Source organism: Zootoca vivipara, chromosome 14 (genome assembly GCF_965207765.1).
Source record: "Zootoca vivipara chromosome 14, rZooViv2.hap1.1, whole genome shotgun sequence".
Classification (NCBI taxonomy): domain Eukaryota; kingdom Metazoa; phylum Chordata; class Lepidosauria; order Squamata; family Lacertidae; genus Zootoca; species Zootoca vivipara.
The window spans coordinates 39,133,129-39,152,036 of NC_142597.1; the positions used below are offsets into that span (position 1 = coordinate 39,133,129).

At 46.5% G+C, this 18,908-nt stretch overlaps 1 protein-coding gene across 7 annotated transcripts in view; it reads right to left on the reverse strand.

The window, feature by feature from the left end:
* The window catches only part of CUEDC1 (CUE domain containing 1), a 62,501-nt gene that overhangs the window by 42,140 nt on the left and 1,453 nt on the right, over window positions 1-18,908 (reverse strand). The gene's annotated exons all lie outside the window — the stretch shown is intronic.

Sequence of the window (18,908 nt, forward strand, 5' to 3'; positions counted from 1 at the left end):
CTGACGTTTTACCCTGTCACAAGTGATGTATGTATGATGCTTTCGATGTGCATTATGGGAGGGTGGTGGGAACTTTTAAAAGTTCTTGCAGCCCTGTTCACGGTGTTCAGTCTGGCATTGAACCTGCTGCGCAGTAATAAACCTTGCTGTTTGCTCCGGATCGTGGCTGGACTCCTTCCTTTTATACTCCGCAACGACCACAGGCCCTTGCCTGATGAGCTGGGTGGCTGAGCATTCTCGCACCCAGGATTTTGCCCTACCAAGTAACACCTTAGAGACCAACTAAGTTTGTCATAGGTATGAGCTTTCGTGTGCATGCACACTTCTTCAGAATCTGAAGAAGTGTGCATGCACACGAAAGCTCATACCTATGACAAACTTAGTTGGTCTCCAAGGTGCTACTAGATTAAATTCAGTTTGCATTTAAAGGCAAACATACCTCATTCATGCTTTCCAAAACACTATGCAAACCAAAACACAGGCATCTTCCAAATTTGTACTTCTCTGAACATGGCAATACAGTTCTCCAGCCAAGTAATGTGTGCAAAAATGCATGTACTGAGTAAAGTGAAAACAATGAGCCCCCAAAAAATATTGTATCGTGGGGAACTGCTTTTCAAAAATTAAAATTAGGCAAAACTGCAGGTAAATGTGTGCATTAGGTGAAATTCACACTAAAATGCTGATTAGTTTTCAGGAGGTCTTTTTTTAAAAAAAAAACCCCCACCACAAATCATGTGGAAATGTGGAGAACTGAATTTAAGAGTGGGGAAAATTTGAGTATCGGAGAGAAACCAAAATTGACAGATCAGCCCATTCCCAGCGTTCAGAATAACATTTGTTATAAAATGCTGCTGGCTGTGTAGCAGACCCAAGGGGTGGCGGTGGTTGGACTGGGCACTTTTGCAATACACCCAACTGTAAGGAACATGTAACGGATTGTACAGCTGACCCAAAGACCTACCTTCTCTGATCCCACAGGACAAAACACTGGGCTAAGCTCCTTATCGAGCCCCGACCTGATACCCAATGCACTTTCAAGATAACAGAACACCTGGTCTCCAAACTAGGTAAACAGACAGCTGCTAGGAGACCAGTGTGATGAAAGAGGATTCCACCAGATTCCTCTGAGCCATCCCTCCAAGATTATAGCTCACCTTTCTTCCATAGAGCTCAAGCTGGCGTCCATGGATCTCCCTGACCCCATCTTATCCTCGCAACAACCCTGTGAGCCAGCGTCGGAAGAGGAGAAGGAGGTTCCGCCGAGAAACCCAGAAAGGGGAGGCGCAGCGGGAAGGAGGAGGAGGAGGAGCGACTTCCTGCTCCCCCCCCCCAACGGAGCGGAAACCAGCAAAGGCAGCAGCCCACCGCCGGCTTGGAGCTCGGCAAAGCGCCGCTGCTGCCTTTGCCGGCTCGAGCTCCAAGCCGGCGGCGGGCTGCTGCCTTTGCTGGTTCCCGCTCAGTCGGGGCTCGGCAAAGTGCGCGCTTTGCCGAGCCCCGACTGAGCGGGAACCAGCAAAAGCAGCAGCCCGCCGCCGGCTTGGAGCTCGGCAAAGCGCCGCTGCTGCCTTTGCCGGCTCCCGCTCAGTCGGGGCTCGGCAAAGCGCGCGCTGCTGCCCTTGCCGGGTCCCGCTGGGTCGGGACTTGGCACGGCGTGCCCTGCCATACCGTACCAGCATGTCTTATTTTCGGGGTATGCCTTATATTTCGCCAGGTCTTGAAAATCCTGCCATGCCTTATTTTTTAGGGATGCCTTAAAATATGAGAAACACGGTATAGTCTGCTCAGCTGGGGGGAAACGGCAGCTGTCAGAGACGAGTTACAGCTAGCTTAGGGGAGGTAAAGAACACTGCAAGAATTTGAATGGAAGTGTCTCCTAAATCACCTTCCATATTTCTTTGGAGGTGCTCCCAAACCCTCCACAACAGATCCTTGCAGGATCCTAAAACCTGTGCTGCCTTGCAGGATACCTTCAGGAGATGAAAAGGCTAAGGAGTAAGCTAGGGGCGCCATATTTCAAACAGTGAAAATACAGACAGAAAATATTCACGGAGAACAAAACTATCAATGGCTTCCAGCCACGACAGCTAGTTTCTCCCTCGGAGGCAGTATGCCCAGTATGCATCTGAATGCCCAGTATGCAAGAGTCGAAGGAGCGGAGAGTGCTGTTAGGCTCAATTGCTGCTTGTGGGCTTCCCATAGGCTCATCTGCTTGGCCACTGTGAGAATTGGATGATGGACTAGAGGTAGCCACGGGCCTGGATCCAGCAAAACTCGTTGTGTTTGAATTTGTCTGAAAAAACAGCTAGTTTGGGGAAATGGTGAGGAATTGGTAAACACGCACACACCACAATCCTGCATGTCAGAATGACAATGGTATATAGAACATTCAGAAATGCAGGGTTTAATATCTGCAAGGCAATTTTTGGGGGGGTGGGGGGGAGTAGTGGTCAGCTTCACACATTCTTAACCACCCAAGAGCCCAGGAGCGGAATGAAAATAAAAATCTTAAAAGAATGCCCTTTTGCTCATCTCATACATCCCTGTTTGCTTTCTCCTGTTGCCACCAACAACCCCATTAAGACTCGTTCTTCCCTGCTTTCCAAAAGCCTTCTGTGTTTTTTACACCATGTAGCCAAGTATCATGAGGTTTCACGAAAGGCCAAGACAGTCACCAGTTTTGTTTTGTTTTGTTTATTTTCTGTTTGCACGTTACCAAGCAGGAAGTGGCCCAAAGCATTTGATTGCCTGAGATTGGGGGTGGGGGTGGTGGAGCTGCCTTACACAGAGTCAGAACATTGGTCCATCTAGCTCAGTACTGTCTACACTGACCGGCAGCAGCTTTCTAAGGTTTTCAGAATGGGGACATTCTCCAGTCCTAATTGGAGATGCCTGGGATTGAACCTGGGTCCTTCTGCAGGCAAAGCAGATGCTCCACCACTGAGCTACAGGGGTATGGTGGACCAGATGGTGTCCCCGTTCCATGTATGGAAGCTGACTGTACTGGCAATTGAATCTTACTTCAACACTGGCAATGGAACAGCAGTAGGCATCAACTGCCCACTGGAGGTGTAGGGAACCTTCAAATGCTAGGGATGCTGGGAATTGTAGTTCAGCTAAATCTGAAGGGCCAAAGGTCGCCCACATCTCACCTAAGGGTAGGGCTGGCCCCATTTATCAACTGTTCTTCCAAATCAGTCCCCAACAGCTGCTCAAGGATGCTGCTCACTAAAGCTGGGCCTGTACTGGGGAAAGACAATTCTGCCCATTTTGGTTTCTCATTTCCCCCTCCTAAACTTCAGTTCAGTTCTCCCCGTTGTCACATTGCTTGACGATTAAAGAGTCTGCATAAAAAGCCACCTAATGACACTCAAGTAATTTGCAAGTAATTTCTTCCAAGTTAAATACATCTTCTTACAGCATTTTGCATTAATGCAACAAGCACTTGTGAGCATATCCTTCTCTGATACATGCTTTTTATATACAATATGCATTTGGGGGGATAGGGGTTGGAGGAGTGCATCACAAAATTCAGAAAAGGGTGGCTGCGTTTCAGTGTGGCAAGTGAGAAATTGGGTAGGTACACATTCAAAAGCAAACGGAACAAATTTCTACCCCATCCCTGGCCTGTACTCAGATCTCTGAGGCTCTATTACACCTTTAATAAAGAAGTGGTTCCTTCTATTAAGGAACCAATGATTTCTCCCCAACCTGTGCTCATTGCAATCTGCGCTGCTTCTATTCCACTACAATTCGGTTTCCACTAAAACCCACATTATTCATCTCACTGCTGTGGCTGAAAACTTGTGTATTTAATTATGTGATTAATTAGCTTAAATGCAATTAGCTTAAATCCCTTCCCTGGAAGGGAAATGTCAAAAACAATGCAGAAAATAATGTGATTTTTAAGGCAAAGATACATGTGGGGGGAATGGTAAAGAACAGGCATCCCCAAACTTCGGCCCTCCAGATGTTTTGGACTACAGTTCCCATCATCCTTGACCACTGGTCCTGTTAGCTAGGGATCATGGGAGTCGTAGGCAAAAACATCTGGAGGTCCGCAGTTTGGGGATGCCTAGTATAGAATATTTCTGCAACAGATGTAAGGCAGAACAGAGAATGGTGCCTTATTACATCCCCGGTGGTAAGGAGCCTGCAGCCCTCCTAATTTTGCTGGCCTCCAACTCTCACCATCCATGACACTGGTAGGGAGTGATGGGAACTGTAGTTCATGAGCATCTTGGGGGGGGGGCACAGATTCCTCACTAGTGTAGAAGATACTGAGCTAGCGTGGACCAGTCATCTGACTTGGTCCTTAAGAGAGCATCTTATGCAATAGCACTACAGCGGGCACGTGCGTTTTATTACAAAGGCAATGCCAGCCTTATAATAATCATTGCAGTAGCCTGGGTTGTGCTTTAAGAAAGGAGGGGGACAGACAGCGTTTGCTGCCAGGCGGGAGGCAGAAGGGAAGCAACCTGTGATGCGATTTCGGAAACCTGCCTGGCCAATTGCATCCGCGCCCAGAGATCCCTTCGAGGCAAGAGAGCGGTGCAGCAGGTACCCAGAGAAAGCAACAAGCTGTCTACAGACAACGGCGCTCACTGCTATGCGAACACATAAGCTGTCCCTGCAGGGCTGCCGGCTGACAAGGTTGCCATCGAGTGGGATTGCTCAGGCAGTCGTCTCCGGTTCCCCAGGATTTGTTTTTTTTAAAAAAAGGATACCAGCTGCTGACATGAATTATCTACTCATCCTCCACAGCAGCTGGCCCAGCGCTAGAAGGGTAGGGAGCTTAGGAATGGAAGGGGGAGGGGGAGAGATAGAGTGAGCCAATGTGTTATACATACATAGAGGGCTGGGGATGCTTCAAAAAGCCAACTTTGGCATCAGTGGTTGGGACACACACACACCCTGGATTTTTACCCCTTTCCTTCATCACGCAATTCTGTATCCAGGGCAGCTGTTTATCAGCTCCATCTGGTACGCAGGCTGAGACCCTACCTGCCCGCGGACTGTCTCGCCAGAGTGGTGCATGCTCTAGTAGTTATCTCTCGCTTGGACTACTGTAATGCGCTCTATGTGGGGCTACCTTTGAAGGTGACCCAGAAACTACAATTAATCCAGAATGCGGCAGCTAGACTGGTGACTGGGAGCAGCCGCCGAGACCACTTAACACCGGTCTTGAAAGACCTACATTGGCTCCCAGTACGTTTCCGAGCACAATTCAAAGTGTTGGTTCTGACCTTTAAAGGCCTAAACGGCCTCGGTCCAGTATACCTGAAGGAGCGTCTCCACCTCCATCGCTCTTAAGTACTGAGGTACTATTTCTGGGTTAGCAGAGTTTGTAACCTGAAGCGTTTGTAACCCGAGGTACCACTGTAATCTATTAAACATTAAAAGCTTCCCTAAACGGGGCTGCCTTCAGATGTCTTCTAAAAGTCTGGTGATAGTTTTTCTCTTTGACATCTGGTGTGAGGGCATTCCACAGGGCGGGTGCTACTACTGAAAAGGCCCTCTGTCTGGTTCCCTGTAGCTTCAATTCTCGCAGCGAGGGAACCGCCAGAAGGCCCTCGGCACTGGACCTCAGTATCCGGGCAGAACGATGGGGGTGGAGACGCTCCTTCAGGTATACTGGTATATGTTTTGCACTTGGTTGTCTAGTATTGCGTATGAAACATAAAAAGCAGCCTGCTCCCTTACCGCCAGACTTTTTGTCAAATTCAAAAAATCCACCTGGACAGAAATTTTACCCCTGGAAAAGTGAACCTGTCCTGGAAAAGGAGGACCTATGGCAACTAACTTTGAGAACCTAAAGAAGAAAACTCACTTGATCCAGGGACAGTCCACACTTATATTGGCCTATTCCTACCTCTTTTCTTAATTATGACACACACCATTCATAACCTAAGAATATTATTCACAACTGTGAGCAGGACAGTAGGGTGGGGTAAATGAAGACAAGCTGCAACAATTAACTGTAAAGCTTTTCACTGCTCCTGCTCAGGCTGCACAGGAAAAAAACATTTTGGTTCCTGAAATTCATTCAGATTGGGCAGATAGAATAGAACAGATAGAATTCTACAGGGTGTGGCATTAGTGTGTGAAAACAGTCGAGATTCAATGATCCCCAGGCATGCATCTCCAGATGGTGGAGATGCCAGGCTGGGCCATCCTGGCGCCCAGGCATCTTCACTTGGTTGCAAAGTGGCCAATAGTCAGGTGCAAAGCGCACCTGGCTAATTTCGAACACTGACATCAGGGTTTCCTAGGCTTGCCATACTTGAGAAAATTCCTGACATGTCCCGGTTTCTGGGTGTGAAAATGGCATCGGGGGGGGGGGGGGAATTTTGCCGAATTGGCAAAATGTCAGGGGAAACCCAAAAGCTTGAAAGCTCCAAAAGCTTTGGTTTCCCCCAAAATGCTCAAAATGGGGGGGGGGGGGGAAGAAAGCTAGTCTTGGTCTCCTCCGCTCAATCCCTTGGAGCCTGTCCTTGCATGCAGGTGAAATCCCTCACGACTCCCTAACTCACTGAGGGCTTGGGACCCACCTGCAGCCTTCACCTGGTTTAGCCAGCCAATCAAAGCAGTTTTCTGGGGGTGTGGCCACTGTCACATGCAGACAGCTTCTAGGAGCCACAGGTGAGAGCTGAGTGCAGGATGGGGGACCAAAGTTTTCAAGTTTGATCAGCAGTGAAAAGTTTTGCCTGCTGATTTCTGCACCGTTAAATTGTCTCTGTTAAAAACACAGAAGCAGGTCAGGTTACATTTTTGCTGATCAGTTTAGTGAGTTTTTAGATCAGGGTTTCCCAAACTTGGATCTCCAGCTGTTTTCGGACTACAATCCCCATCATCCCTGAACACTGGTCCTGCTAGCTAGGGATGATGGGAGCTGTAGTCCAAAACAGCTGGAGAACAGAGTTTGGTCTACACCAGGCCTAGGCAACCTTGGCTCTCCAAATGTTTTGGAACTACAACTCCCATGATCCCTAGCTAACAGGGCCAGTGGTCAAGGATCATGGGAGTTGTAGTTCCAAAACATCTGGAGAGCCAAGGTTGCCTATGCCTGGTCTACACTGTCTGGCAGCAGCTCTTCAAGGAACATTCCCATCTGTATCAGGAGATGCCAGGATTGGACCTGGGAAATTCTGCATGCAAAGCAGGCGCTCCACCACTGAGCAGTGGCCCCTTGAGTAAGACCCAAATGCCAAACACCAGCGTGCTGAACCAGCCTGGCTTTCCCAAACTGGTAATGATGAGCACTTACTGTTCACAACCCTAACCCCGGAAAGCTATCTAATTAGACTTTAATTTAATTCTGACCTGTTTTTAGGAGTAAATTTAATTATTGTTTGATTTTATACCAATGTTATATATCTGATGTTAGTCTCCCTGAGCCCGACTTCGGCTGGGGAAGGCGGGATAAAAATAAAAGACTATTATTATTATTATTATTATTATTATGCAAAAGGTGCACGCTACAGGACTTCTAGCCGATCAGATGATCAGGACAAGGGCTAATCAGAGCCTGAGAAAGGATTTGTCCACTCCATAGCTGAGCACCCCATGTGGGTGGGTGGGAAGCCCAAAAAGTCCACATCTGAATAAGGAAGCACTTGGCAGCCCGGCAGCCCCCAGGTCTCATCCGCCACAGTGAGCGTGTTGGCAAAAGCGAGAATGAGTGAGCCGTCGGCAACCAAAGAGGCAGTCCGGGTTTTGCCTTCAGATGAGGCAGGTCAAACATGCAGTTTGCAACAGCTGCATGCTGGAACTTGCTTGTTTGCAGCTGGAAAAATGAGGCAGGCCTGTTTTCCATAAAACGAAGGTGAATTCTACAGCCTGGCATGGATCAGGCCAAAGGAGCAAGACATTTTCATGGTTCAGGAGTGTGCAGAGAGCTGTACCACGCCCACCATCACTCAGTGTGTGTGTGTGTGTGTGTCCTGCGTCCCATCACTTAGAATAAAAATCCAATAAAATACGAAGATAGGAAACAAACAGAAATATTTAGGGTTGCCAGACTCAACAGAGGACAGGACTTCTGTGCCTTTAATTGCCCTGCTCTCTTTTGAGTCTGGAAACCTTAAAGAGAAACCAGCAGACCCTTTGTTTAATTTCCAAGCAAAGGGTCTGCTGGTTTCTCTCTAAGGTTTCCAGACTCAAAAGAGAGCGGGGCAATTAAAGGCACAGAAGTCCTGTCCTCTATTGAGTCTGGCAACTCGAGAAATATTGCAGTGGAGCAAGAGAGTGAAAACTCAAGGAAGAACAGCAACACAATGACGCTTGCATCAACTCCGTTTAAAAAATAAATGCATGCTACTTTAGATGGTCTGAGAAACCTGTAGCTCTCTTAAGACGCTGCAGGACTACAACTCCCCTCATCCCTGACCATTGGCCATTGCTGGCTGGGGCTGATGGGAGTTGGAGTTTAAGTGGGTACCACCGCCTAAAAGTTTCATTCTCTCACCCTCCTGTCACCCGGGGCCTATGGAGAAAGGTCTTGGATGGTGATCCCAGTAAGCAGAAGGTACGGGAAAAGACAGAAGCTAAACTATCTCACAGGGTTGTTGTGAGGATAAGATGGGGACAGGAAGAGTCATAACATCAGCATGAGCTCCTTGGAAGAAAGGAGGAATATAGATGCAGTTTTCAGGCAAGTACTGTAAATGAATAAAAATTCAACCCAGGTGCCCCCAAGAGCATACGAACAGCCCTGCTAAGCTTTTACGTGAATTAATGTAGGGGCAAGATTCGAATTCGGGTTCTCCTGATTTGTACTTCAGTTTCTTGGCTACACAACAGCGACAGCAATAAAAACAACAACAAGAACCACTCTGCCAATCGTTAAGTACTGTACGTACCCAGACGGGCTTACAAAAATGAGACATACGTTAAATAATACATCATACAATAGGACAAAAACCAAACAAAATTAAAATACCATGGAAAGCCGCAGTTAAATCATTACACTATGCTAACTCTACGACACACACACGCACAGCTGTCCTAATTACAGGATAAATGAAGAGTGACTCACACACAACCTAATCAACTGCCAGGGCCATTGCAAAGCTACCCAGAGAAATATTTATTTCTGTAGAACATAACTCGATTTCCTGCTTCCCTCCCACCTACTGTGGAAACTTCGTAGTAAAGTTTTGGCCTGGATTTTTTTTTTTAATAGGAAAAACATGTAGCCCAACTCCTCCTCCTCACTAAAAGTAATGCAAGCCTGTGCACCGCCCCTTCTTTGTAAGCAATGGGGATTCTAGCACATTAAAATATTTGTGCTGAGCTATTACCACAGCAAACCCAGTTGTGTTGGCCATTTTTTTAAAAAATGCATAGCCAAACAGGTCCAGCTGTTTTGGGACTACAGTCCCCATCATCCCTGACCACTGGTCCTGTTAGCTAGGGATGATGGGAGTTGTAGTCCCAAAACAGCTGGAGGGCGAAGTTTGGCCATCACTGAGCTAGGTGGTGATGAGAGCGCTCTGCAATATCCCTACAGATACCATTGTGACACCAGGTGATTGACAGGAGGGCAGCCCCACCCACCTGACAAACTTGGTCTGCAAGGACCACAAAATTTAACAATCTAGAGAGATTTCCTCATCAACTTGCCATCTTATCTCTTCAACTGGAGGTGCCAGGAATAAAAGCTAGGACTTTCTGCATGGATTGCACAAACTCTGGCGCAGAATTATGACTCCTCCCCAAGGACACATGTTGATACAATTGGATGGCCTTAATTCCACTCCTGGCCAGCCTCCTCTCAAAGCAGCTTATGCCATTGCACCCATTTTACAGACTAATAACACCCATGTCTTGCATTTCCAGTTTGTCTCCAACCAAAGACATCAACGAGCCCTATGTGTTTTCTTATCTGCCTTGGTAGCTCAGTTGGTATGGCATTAGACCAGGGGTCCCCAAACTACGGCCCGGGGGCTGGATGCGGCCCAATTGGCCTGCCAATCCGGCCCGCGACGACCCCCGCCACCTGCCGCCGCCCGCTCTTACGGCGCGCAGCGCGGCAGCGCTCTTCCGGGTCGGGGAAAAAGCGCCCAAAATCCTTTGTGCACATGCGTATGGGCCTCTCCCGACCCGGTGCACAGGCGCGCACTCCCCCGTCCTCCGGCCCGCCGCGCGATCAGCGCGGTGGGAACCGGCCCAAACGCCGGTAAGTCTGGGGACCCCTGCATTAGACTGTTAATCGTAGGGTTGTGGGTTCGAGACATATGTTGGGCAAAATATTCCTGGGTTGCAGGGGGCTGGACCAGATGACCCTTCTGACCCCTTCCAGCTCCACAAGTCTATGATTTTATGATGCACGATGAAATCTGAACTACTATGGCTATATTAAATTGCATCAATTGTTTTGATGAATTGGTTGTTCTTTGCTTTATATGCTACTGTGTTTTATATTATCGTGATTGCAATTATTGTTCTTTTTTACCGCTATTGTGATTATTGTGAGCAGCTTTGAGCACAACGTTCATCCTTGGAATACAAATATTAAATAAAATATTAAATCAAAGTCCACCCTGCAACTTTTGCCAGGAAGGGAGGAGGAAAAGACGTGAGAATGTTCATTCTGGACTCAACTACACTATTGCCTCTTACTTTGGATCCGGCATGCAACATACAACCTCCTTGCCTATTAGAACAAGCTCGGAAAAATTAGAACCCATGTATTATTATCTACTTATTTAATGGGCTGCAATTCTGCCATTTGTGAATGACAACTGGAAACATTCTCACCTGGAATCACAGAATTTTAGAGTCAGAAGGTGAAATTCCCGAGGCAACAGGACTGAGAACAGGAGAATCTATCCATGGTCACTCCCTGTATAAATCAAGTGTGAATGCAGGGATTTTCTATGAGTGACAGAAAACACTAAGAATCTGCAACGAGGAGTTCCCAAGGGAATTTATTCCCAGTTCTGTGTATAAATTAAAGCTGAGGCACACTGGAAACAATACCGTACTTTATTTTAACAGACACTTTCAATGGTTTCACTAATAAAAGCACAACACTTGGAATCAGTCATAAACACTGTTACAGGCTTAAAAGAGAAATTTACTCACAAGTCTCTTCAACGAAACCATTCCTATGAAATCTAGTGCTCTCTAGAATGGTTTCTGCTTTACCCTGCCTGTAAAAAACAAAAAGTCTAGCCACCTTTCCCTCTGCCTGAGGAATTCGCTGTGTCTATCCTACCAACTTCCCAATCCAGGCCCTATCTTGCAGCTGAAATCAAACTTTTCCTACCTCTCTCCCTCCTGATTGGAGGTTTCCCATCCCAGCCATGATTGGCTAATGGTCTCCAGACAGCTGGAGGTAGGTTCAGAGGCTGTGACTGACTCCAAGGTCACCCAGTGAGCCTGAACCCCAGTGAGGATTTGAACCCCGATCTCCCAGGTCGTAGTCCAACACTCTAACTGCTGCACCACACTACCTTCCTAGAGCGCTTCCAATTCAGTAGGTGGGTGGCAGATAGTGATTTCCTGGGCTAGTCCCTGCCTTCCGCCTCCTTTTCCAGCACCGCAGACGAACGTCCGGAAGAGGAGGTCAAGGTTAATTTTTTCTTCCGTTTTTTGGACCTGTTTCTGGACTCTTTTATAATCTCCCAGGTCGTAGTCCAACACTCTAACTGCTGCACCACACTACCTTCCTAGAGCGCTTCCAATTCAGTAGGTGGGTGGCAGATAGTGATTTCCTGGGCTAGTCCCTGCCCTCCGCCTCCTTTTTCAGCACCGCAGACGAACTTCCGGAAGAGGAGGTCAAGGTTAAATTTTTCTTCCGTTTTTTTGGACCTGTTTCTGGACTCGCCCCATGGAAGAACTAAAAAACGCCCGTCTTTTGCTCCCTTGACCAGCACAGGGGTGCAAAACCGGGACATTCGGGATTGGTAGGAGAAGAAGGGGCATCTTCTGCCAATTCAGGATGTGCTGAATAATTTGGGACACTTGTGGGGTCTGTGGTAAAGGTGGGCACAACAAGACATCTGTTTAATTTGGTTTACCTAGCAAGGTTCAGGTTAAGGGGAGGAATTCAGATTCCCCAGAGAATACAAGGGCTTTCAAAATTCCCTAGGCTAGGAATGGGCACTCCAAATGTTGATTCTATTCCAACCAGCATGGCCAGTAGTCACGAGTATTCAGAAATGGCAGGGTATAATCCAGCAACCTCTGGAAGGAATCAGGTTCTCTGCCCTGGACCATTCTTTCTGCCCCAGCCCTCTTTTATAATCTGAGCAGCACAACCAATAGAGGCCTTCCGATTGCTCTGTCCCTCTGTGACAGCCCAGCAGCCCAACCAATCGTTGTTAAGAGGTCTCAACAACACCATTGCCACCCCGAAAGTCCTTTCCTGAATGCCCAAAGACTATCTTGAAAGGCCATCCACAGGCCTCAACAACAAAGCGTCCGCTTCCGTTACCTATGACAACCCAACTGCGTGCTTAGCTAATTAGATTTTTAAATTAAAAATCTTGCAAGGGAGATTTGAGATGCTGGAAGAACAGAGGATAATAACTGCCCCAACACCGAGCCAGGAAACTAATAGCCAGCCCAGGATTTAGAGGCAGGAGGAGGAGGAAGTCATTTTGTTGCGGTAAATGAAGGAACACCTTATAATTTATTTTGGATTTAGGACATTAGCTCTTGAGCCATTACAATAAGCATCAGGCGGCAAAGCCGTGCAGCGGAAAAGACTGCAAATACCCAAGAGCAACCGTCCCAGAAATGCACTGATGTGGCCTCAGAGAAATGGCTGTGTCTGTATTTGCTCAACTTCATGAGCTTCAGAGGACATAAATGCACCAATTTCAAGTGCTATTTGGACTGCTCCCTAAATTGGTTTTCTTTTACTGAATCCTTCCTGCTGTATCTTTATCTTAGTAAATCAATTAATAATAATAATTATAATAATAATAATAATAGTAATTTATTATTTGTACCCCACCCATCTGGGCAGCTTCCAGCATACATAAAAACATAACAAAACATAAACCTTAAAAAGCTTCCCTATACAGGGCTGCCTTCAGATGTTTCCTAAATGTTAAATAATTACTTAACATCTGATGGGAAGGCATTCCATAGGGTGGGTGCCACTACTGAGAAGGCCCTCTGCCTGGTTTCCTGCAGCTTCACTTCTCACAGCGTGGGACCCGCCAGAAGGCCCTTGGTGTTCGATCTCAGTGTCCATGCTGAATGATGGGGGTGGAGACGCTCCTTCAGGTATACAGGGCCGAGGTCACTTTAAAGGTCAGCACCAACACTTTGAATTGTGCTCGGAAACGTACTGGGAGCTAGTGTAGGTCTTTCAAGACTGGTGTTACGTGGTCTCAGCAGCTGCTCCCAGTCTAGCTGCCGCATTCTGAATTGTAGTTTCCGAGTCACCTTCAAAGGTAGCCCCACACAGAGTGCATTGCAGTAGTCCAAGTGGGAGATACCCAGTGCATGTACCATGCTGGCGAGACAATGTGCAGGCAGGTAGGGTCTCAGCCTGCGTACCAGATGGAGCTGGTAAACAGCTGCCCTGAACACAGAATTAACCTGTGGTTCCATGGACAGCTGTGAGTCCAAAATGACTCCCAGGCTGCGCACCTGGTCCTTCAGGGGCACAGTTACCCCATTCAGGACCAGGGAGTCCCCCACACCTGCCGGCCCCCTGTCCCCCCAAAACAGTACTTCTGTCTTGTCAGGATTCAACTTCAATCCATTAGCCACCATCCATTCCATTTCTCCCCCACTGGAGTCTGATGGTTTTCCCATTATAAAAAAACACATCACGGGGTTGATTTGGAAACTACCGACCAATAACTAAATGCTTGGCTTCCTCAGTCCTCTGCCCCAACAATCCCCCAAACAATCACTTTATCACAGGCATCCCCAAACTTTGGCCCTCCAGATGTTTTGGACTACAATTCCCATCATCCCTGACCACTGGTCCTGTTAGCTAGGGATCATGGGAGTTGTAGGCCAAAACATCTGGAGGGCCACAGTTTGGGGATGCCTGCTTTATCACATGCAGGTTTTACTTATGTAATCAGATGTGCTGAGCCCCTCTGAGCCCTGGCTGGTGGCTCTCCAGGTGCTATTGGACTCCAACTCCCATCAGTCCCACCCAGCATGCACAATGTTGTCTATCTCGGTCCTTCCCTGGGTAGCATGCAGCCAAGGCATTTTGCATCCAACGCACACAATCAAAATTAAAATATGGGCTACCACACTGATGCACCCAGTGGCAATTTTGATTCCCCTGCTTACTAAGAGGGTTTTGTCCCTAACCGCAGGTCTCCTTGGTGTCCGGTGTGATTTAAATATGGGGATGTTGCCACCTAAGAAACACATGGCACATGTTATGCATGTTTGCTCAGAAGTACCCCCACTGCCTTACTCTCAGGAAGGTGCACATGGGATTGCAGCCTCTTCTTCAAATCTCATCAGACAGATGGAACTGGTTGGCCCACTCTTTCACCACTCATTTTAAGTCTTCTTCTGCTCCGCTCAAGGTTTGAACCTGAACTTAAGCCGATCTCCTCCCTATGATTTGCTGAGCTTTTGCAAGGCGCTCTGAGGTTAGACCTAGCACAGGCATCCCCAAACTGCGGCCCTCCAGCTGTTTTGGCCTACAACTCCCATGATCCCTAGCTAACAGGACCAGTGGTTGGGGAAGATGGGAATTGTAGTCCAAAACATCAGGAGGGCCGAAGTTTGGGGATGCCTGACCTAGCAGCTCTAGGTCCAAGTTTGATTCCCGCTTCTCTTAAAAGTCGACGGCATAGTGACCAAACACTTGGTAGCACCCGAGATGAAAGAGACCAAGAGGAAAACAAAACACAAGGAGGTGAGGAAGATTCAGGAAGTGGAGTGGAAGCAGTTTCCGCCCACACACAGACACCTCTCCCCGGCCAGTTTTCACCCGCACATCTGGAGGGCTGCAAATCTATATATATTACTGCAGTATTAGATGGCATCTGGAAAATGTACTCTTTACATTAGAGGCGAAGCGAAGGTATGCTCTGAGCTGGAAACATTTGCAGACTTTCATCCAAAGGCGAGTTATTGTCCGCCCACAGGAATGTAAAATTCTTAACAAAGGGAAATAAACCACACTGTTTTAGAAAACAGACATCTGTGATCCGGGCTGTCAGCAAGCAGTTCCCAAATTAATTCCGATACACTAAGAGACATTGAGGATACAGGGATCAAATTCAGACGCTAAGTCCATGCATCTATCCCACTAACTGGCTTCCACAACACACCTCTGGACCAACCTAGATCTTGAGCCTGCTCAAAGATGCTTCAGAGCTGGAACCCAGTTCCAGGCATATTCACTCAGAAGTAAATCTCCCAGAATTCAGTGGGGCCTCTTCCAAGGAAAGCACGCGCAGGATCATAGCAACCCAACAATAAACTATTAAATGGGCTTGCATGCTGGAAGGCACAGTCCCATTACTTCGGAGGGGTGGTGGTATTCTAACCTGTGCCAATCATATCACAATAATTATGGGTCTTTAAAAAAGTAACCACAGCAAATGCTCTTAAAGCATGCTGTTTCTGGGAAATTTAATTTGGCAATTTAACTCCCAGGGTATAAAAAAACCTGGCCTTTACATCACTCTTGTGTCTTCCAGATGTTTTCGACTACAACGTCTATCAGCTCTAGGTCACATGGCCAATAGTCAGGGATGGTGGGAGTCAGATTGGAAAAAATATGCTTTAAACCTTGATGATTATCTCTTCTCTTTGCCTCCACCACCTTCCAAAATCTGAAATGCTGCCCTGTGATCAAACCCCACTTTTAAAAGATGCTCATTGGCACCAGTAGGGCAGAATGCAGGTGGTCGCAACTGGGCATGTACCAGTTGCAAAACACGCCAGAGGAATTTTGAGCACCGCACAGAAGGACCAAGAGGGTCCTGCTTTGTTGATGGCAACACTCATAGAATCATAGAGTTGGAAGAGACCACAAGGGCCATCCAGTCCAACCCCCCTGACAAGCAGGAAACACCATCATAGCATTCCTGACATATGCCTGTCATGCCTCTGCTTAAAGACCTCCAAAGTGCGTCTGTAGGGGAAGAAGGTCACCTTTCAGAGAGACCTATGCAAAATGAGTAATAAAAAATAGGTCAAGATGTTTTACAAGTTTAAAGAACTATTTAGATCAGGCATCCCCAAACTGCGGCCCTCCAGATGTTTTGCCTACAGCTCCCATGATCCCTAGCTAACAGGACCAGTGGTCGGGGAAGATGGGAATTGTAGTCCAAAACATCTGGAGGGCCGAAGTTTGGGGATGCCCGATTTAGATATTGTTTTATCCACGGGTGAATTTATGCAAATTTAGTTAATCAGCCAACTAAAATTCATACATCTGACGAAGTGTGCATGCACACGAAAGCTCATACCAAAATAAAAACTTAGTTGGTCTTTAAGGTGCTACTGAAGGAATTTTTTTTATTTTGCTAAAATTCATACAATCAGCCAACTAAGGTTTCTTTAATTGGGTCACTAATAAACAGGAGCAGTCGATGTACAGAACACAGGACGAAATATATAGCCCCATCCCTGGTATTGCTTGTAGTTACAATCAGTGCAATTTTGAAAGGTTCAAGCCACCATCTTGATTCAAAGTGATGTTCAATTGTATCCAAACACAGGCAAAAACCTGCTCATGGATCTCAGGAATCATCACACAAATCATATCTTAAGAGATGTCTGAATGCATAGCTAACAGGCAGCTGTCCAAATATATAGCAGATTTACGGTGCAATCCTATACATGCCTACTTAGAAGTTAAGCCCCGTTGAATTCAAGTGTGTACAGGATTGCAGAGCCTGAATATTTCTATTCCAGGAGGAAGATCGTATTTCTTTTTGTATTCATTTCCCACCTTCATATTTAGACTTTATTCCACGTTTTGGAATTGCATCTGCATCTAATTAAATATATTCTGTTAAGGTGTTGCACAGAAGAATGGAACATAAAATCACTTCTGTGTGGTAGAATCAAGGTACCAGTACTGTAATATCCTTCAGATGCCTGCAACTGGGCCTATCAAATTACTCCTTCTAAAATCTTTTATCCAACCAAGTGAGAAAGGTGTTGTGAGAAAGATGTTAGGGTCAAAGTTAATAGACTGATCTTGGAAAAGCTGTGGTCTGCCCAATTCGACAAAGAACAGCAATAAGGAAAAGGGCATCATGACATCACCAGCGAATAAACCAATGCATGGTCTCTGCCACCTTCCTTATTTGCAAGTTTCAAAATTCCAAGCGGATTTCAAGCATTTCCATCCTTTGATGGGCATGTCATCAACAACTATCAATGAAATTAAATCCTGTCACAACAGTTAACAATGAAAACTTCCCAGGCCACATCCAAACCATCAAAATGACTTTGATAGAAGAAGGAAGATTCTTCTCAGAAACAAGGTGTCATCCTTCTCCCAGAAAAGCACTTTCTGCATTTATTTCCGTGTGCTGGGAACTGTCTGTGCCATTTTACCTGGCAGGCAATGTGAACGGTGATGCTACGGCATCAATTCTCAGGTGGGGAGCAACACTCCAACTGGCCAAGAGTGAGTCAGACAATGAGAACCAAATCTTTTCAATCTTAACAGTGCAGTTTGGAAACTCGGAAACAATGACACTTCAGTCACTTCCAACTTCAGCCCAAGAACCCAATGGAACCTAGTAGACCACCAGTGGATCCCACACAACAAGCTTTCTGCTACCTTTTTTGTCAAATTGGAGCATTTGAGAGACACTAGTGGATGCTTTTTAGGGATACGGGTGGTCCTGTGGTCTAAACCACAGAGCCTAGGGCTTGCCGATCAGAAGGTTGGCGGTTCGAATCCCCGCGACGGAGTGAGCTCCCGTTGCTCGGTCCCTGCTCCTGCCAACCTAGCAGTTCGAAAGCACGTCAAAGTGCAAGTAGATAAATAGGTACCGCTCTGGCGGGAAGGTAAACGACATTTCCGTGCGCTGCTCTGGTTCGCCAGAAGCAGCTTAGTCATGCTAGCCACATGACCCAGAAGCTGTACACCCGCTCCCTCAGCCAATAAAGCAAAATGAGCGCCGCAACCCCAGAGTCGTTCACAACTGGACCTAACGGGCCTTTACCTTTACCTAGTGGGTGCTTTTACCTGCACAAAGGTAGCCAATTTCCCATGCCACTCAAGCAATGCATCTATGTGACAAAGTAGAGACAGATTTCAGAAATGGAACTGCATTAGTGTGTCTCAAAAATGAAGAAACTACCGGAAATAAACCAGCCATAACTAGGTCCCGTTTATTACAACTGATAGCCCACCATTCAGGATACAGAACCTCTCATTTTTCTTTTTTAATGAAGCACTGCATGAAGTAGCTGCTACAACCAGAGTAAAATCAGTTCATCTCACCTCCCACAAGAACTATGTAGCCTTAAACAAGCCATTCTCTCTCAGCCTCAGTTTATCCTCTCTGCAATGTGTAGATAATACCATAGCCATACTATACCTGACAGGTGTCTCATGGATTACAAGAATACATTAACAGCAGCATCAGAGCACTCCAGTTCAATGCAAACACATTACTATTACTATATTTAATTTTTATTGTTTTAATTGCTTTTTTAACTGTTGCGCTCTTCAAAGGTGTTTGCTTTGCTTTTTTATACATGCTTATTTTAATGTTTCAATCGAATTGTTTTATTGTGCATTCTTATTTACACACCATTTTCTTATTTTGTAATTGGTTTTATACTTGAAAGTTGCTTAAATGGTGTGTTTGGCAATTAAGCAGTATATATATTCATTAATGAGAATACTGCGGATTATTATTACTATGATGCTGAACTTGGAAGAAATTTGAGAAAGTGAAACAAATGTGCAACTATTGTGGAATGGAGATGGG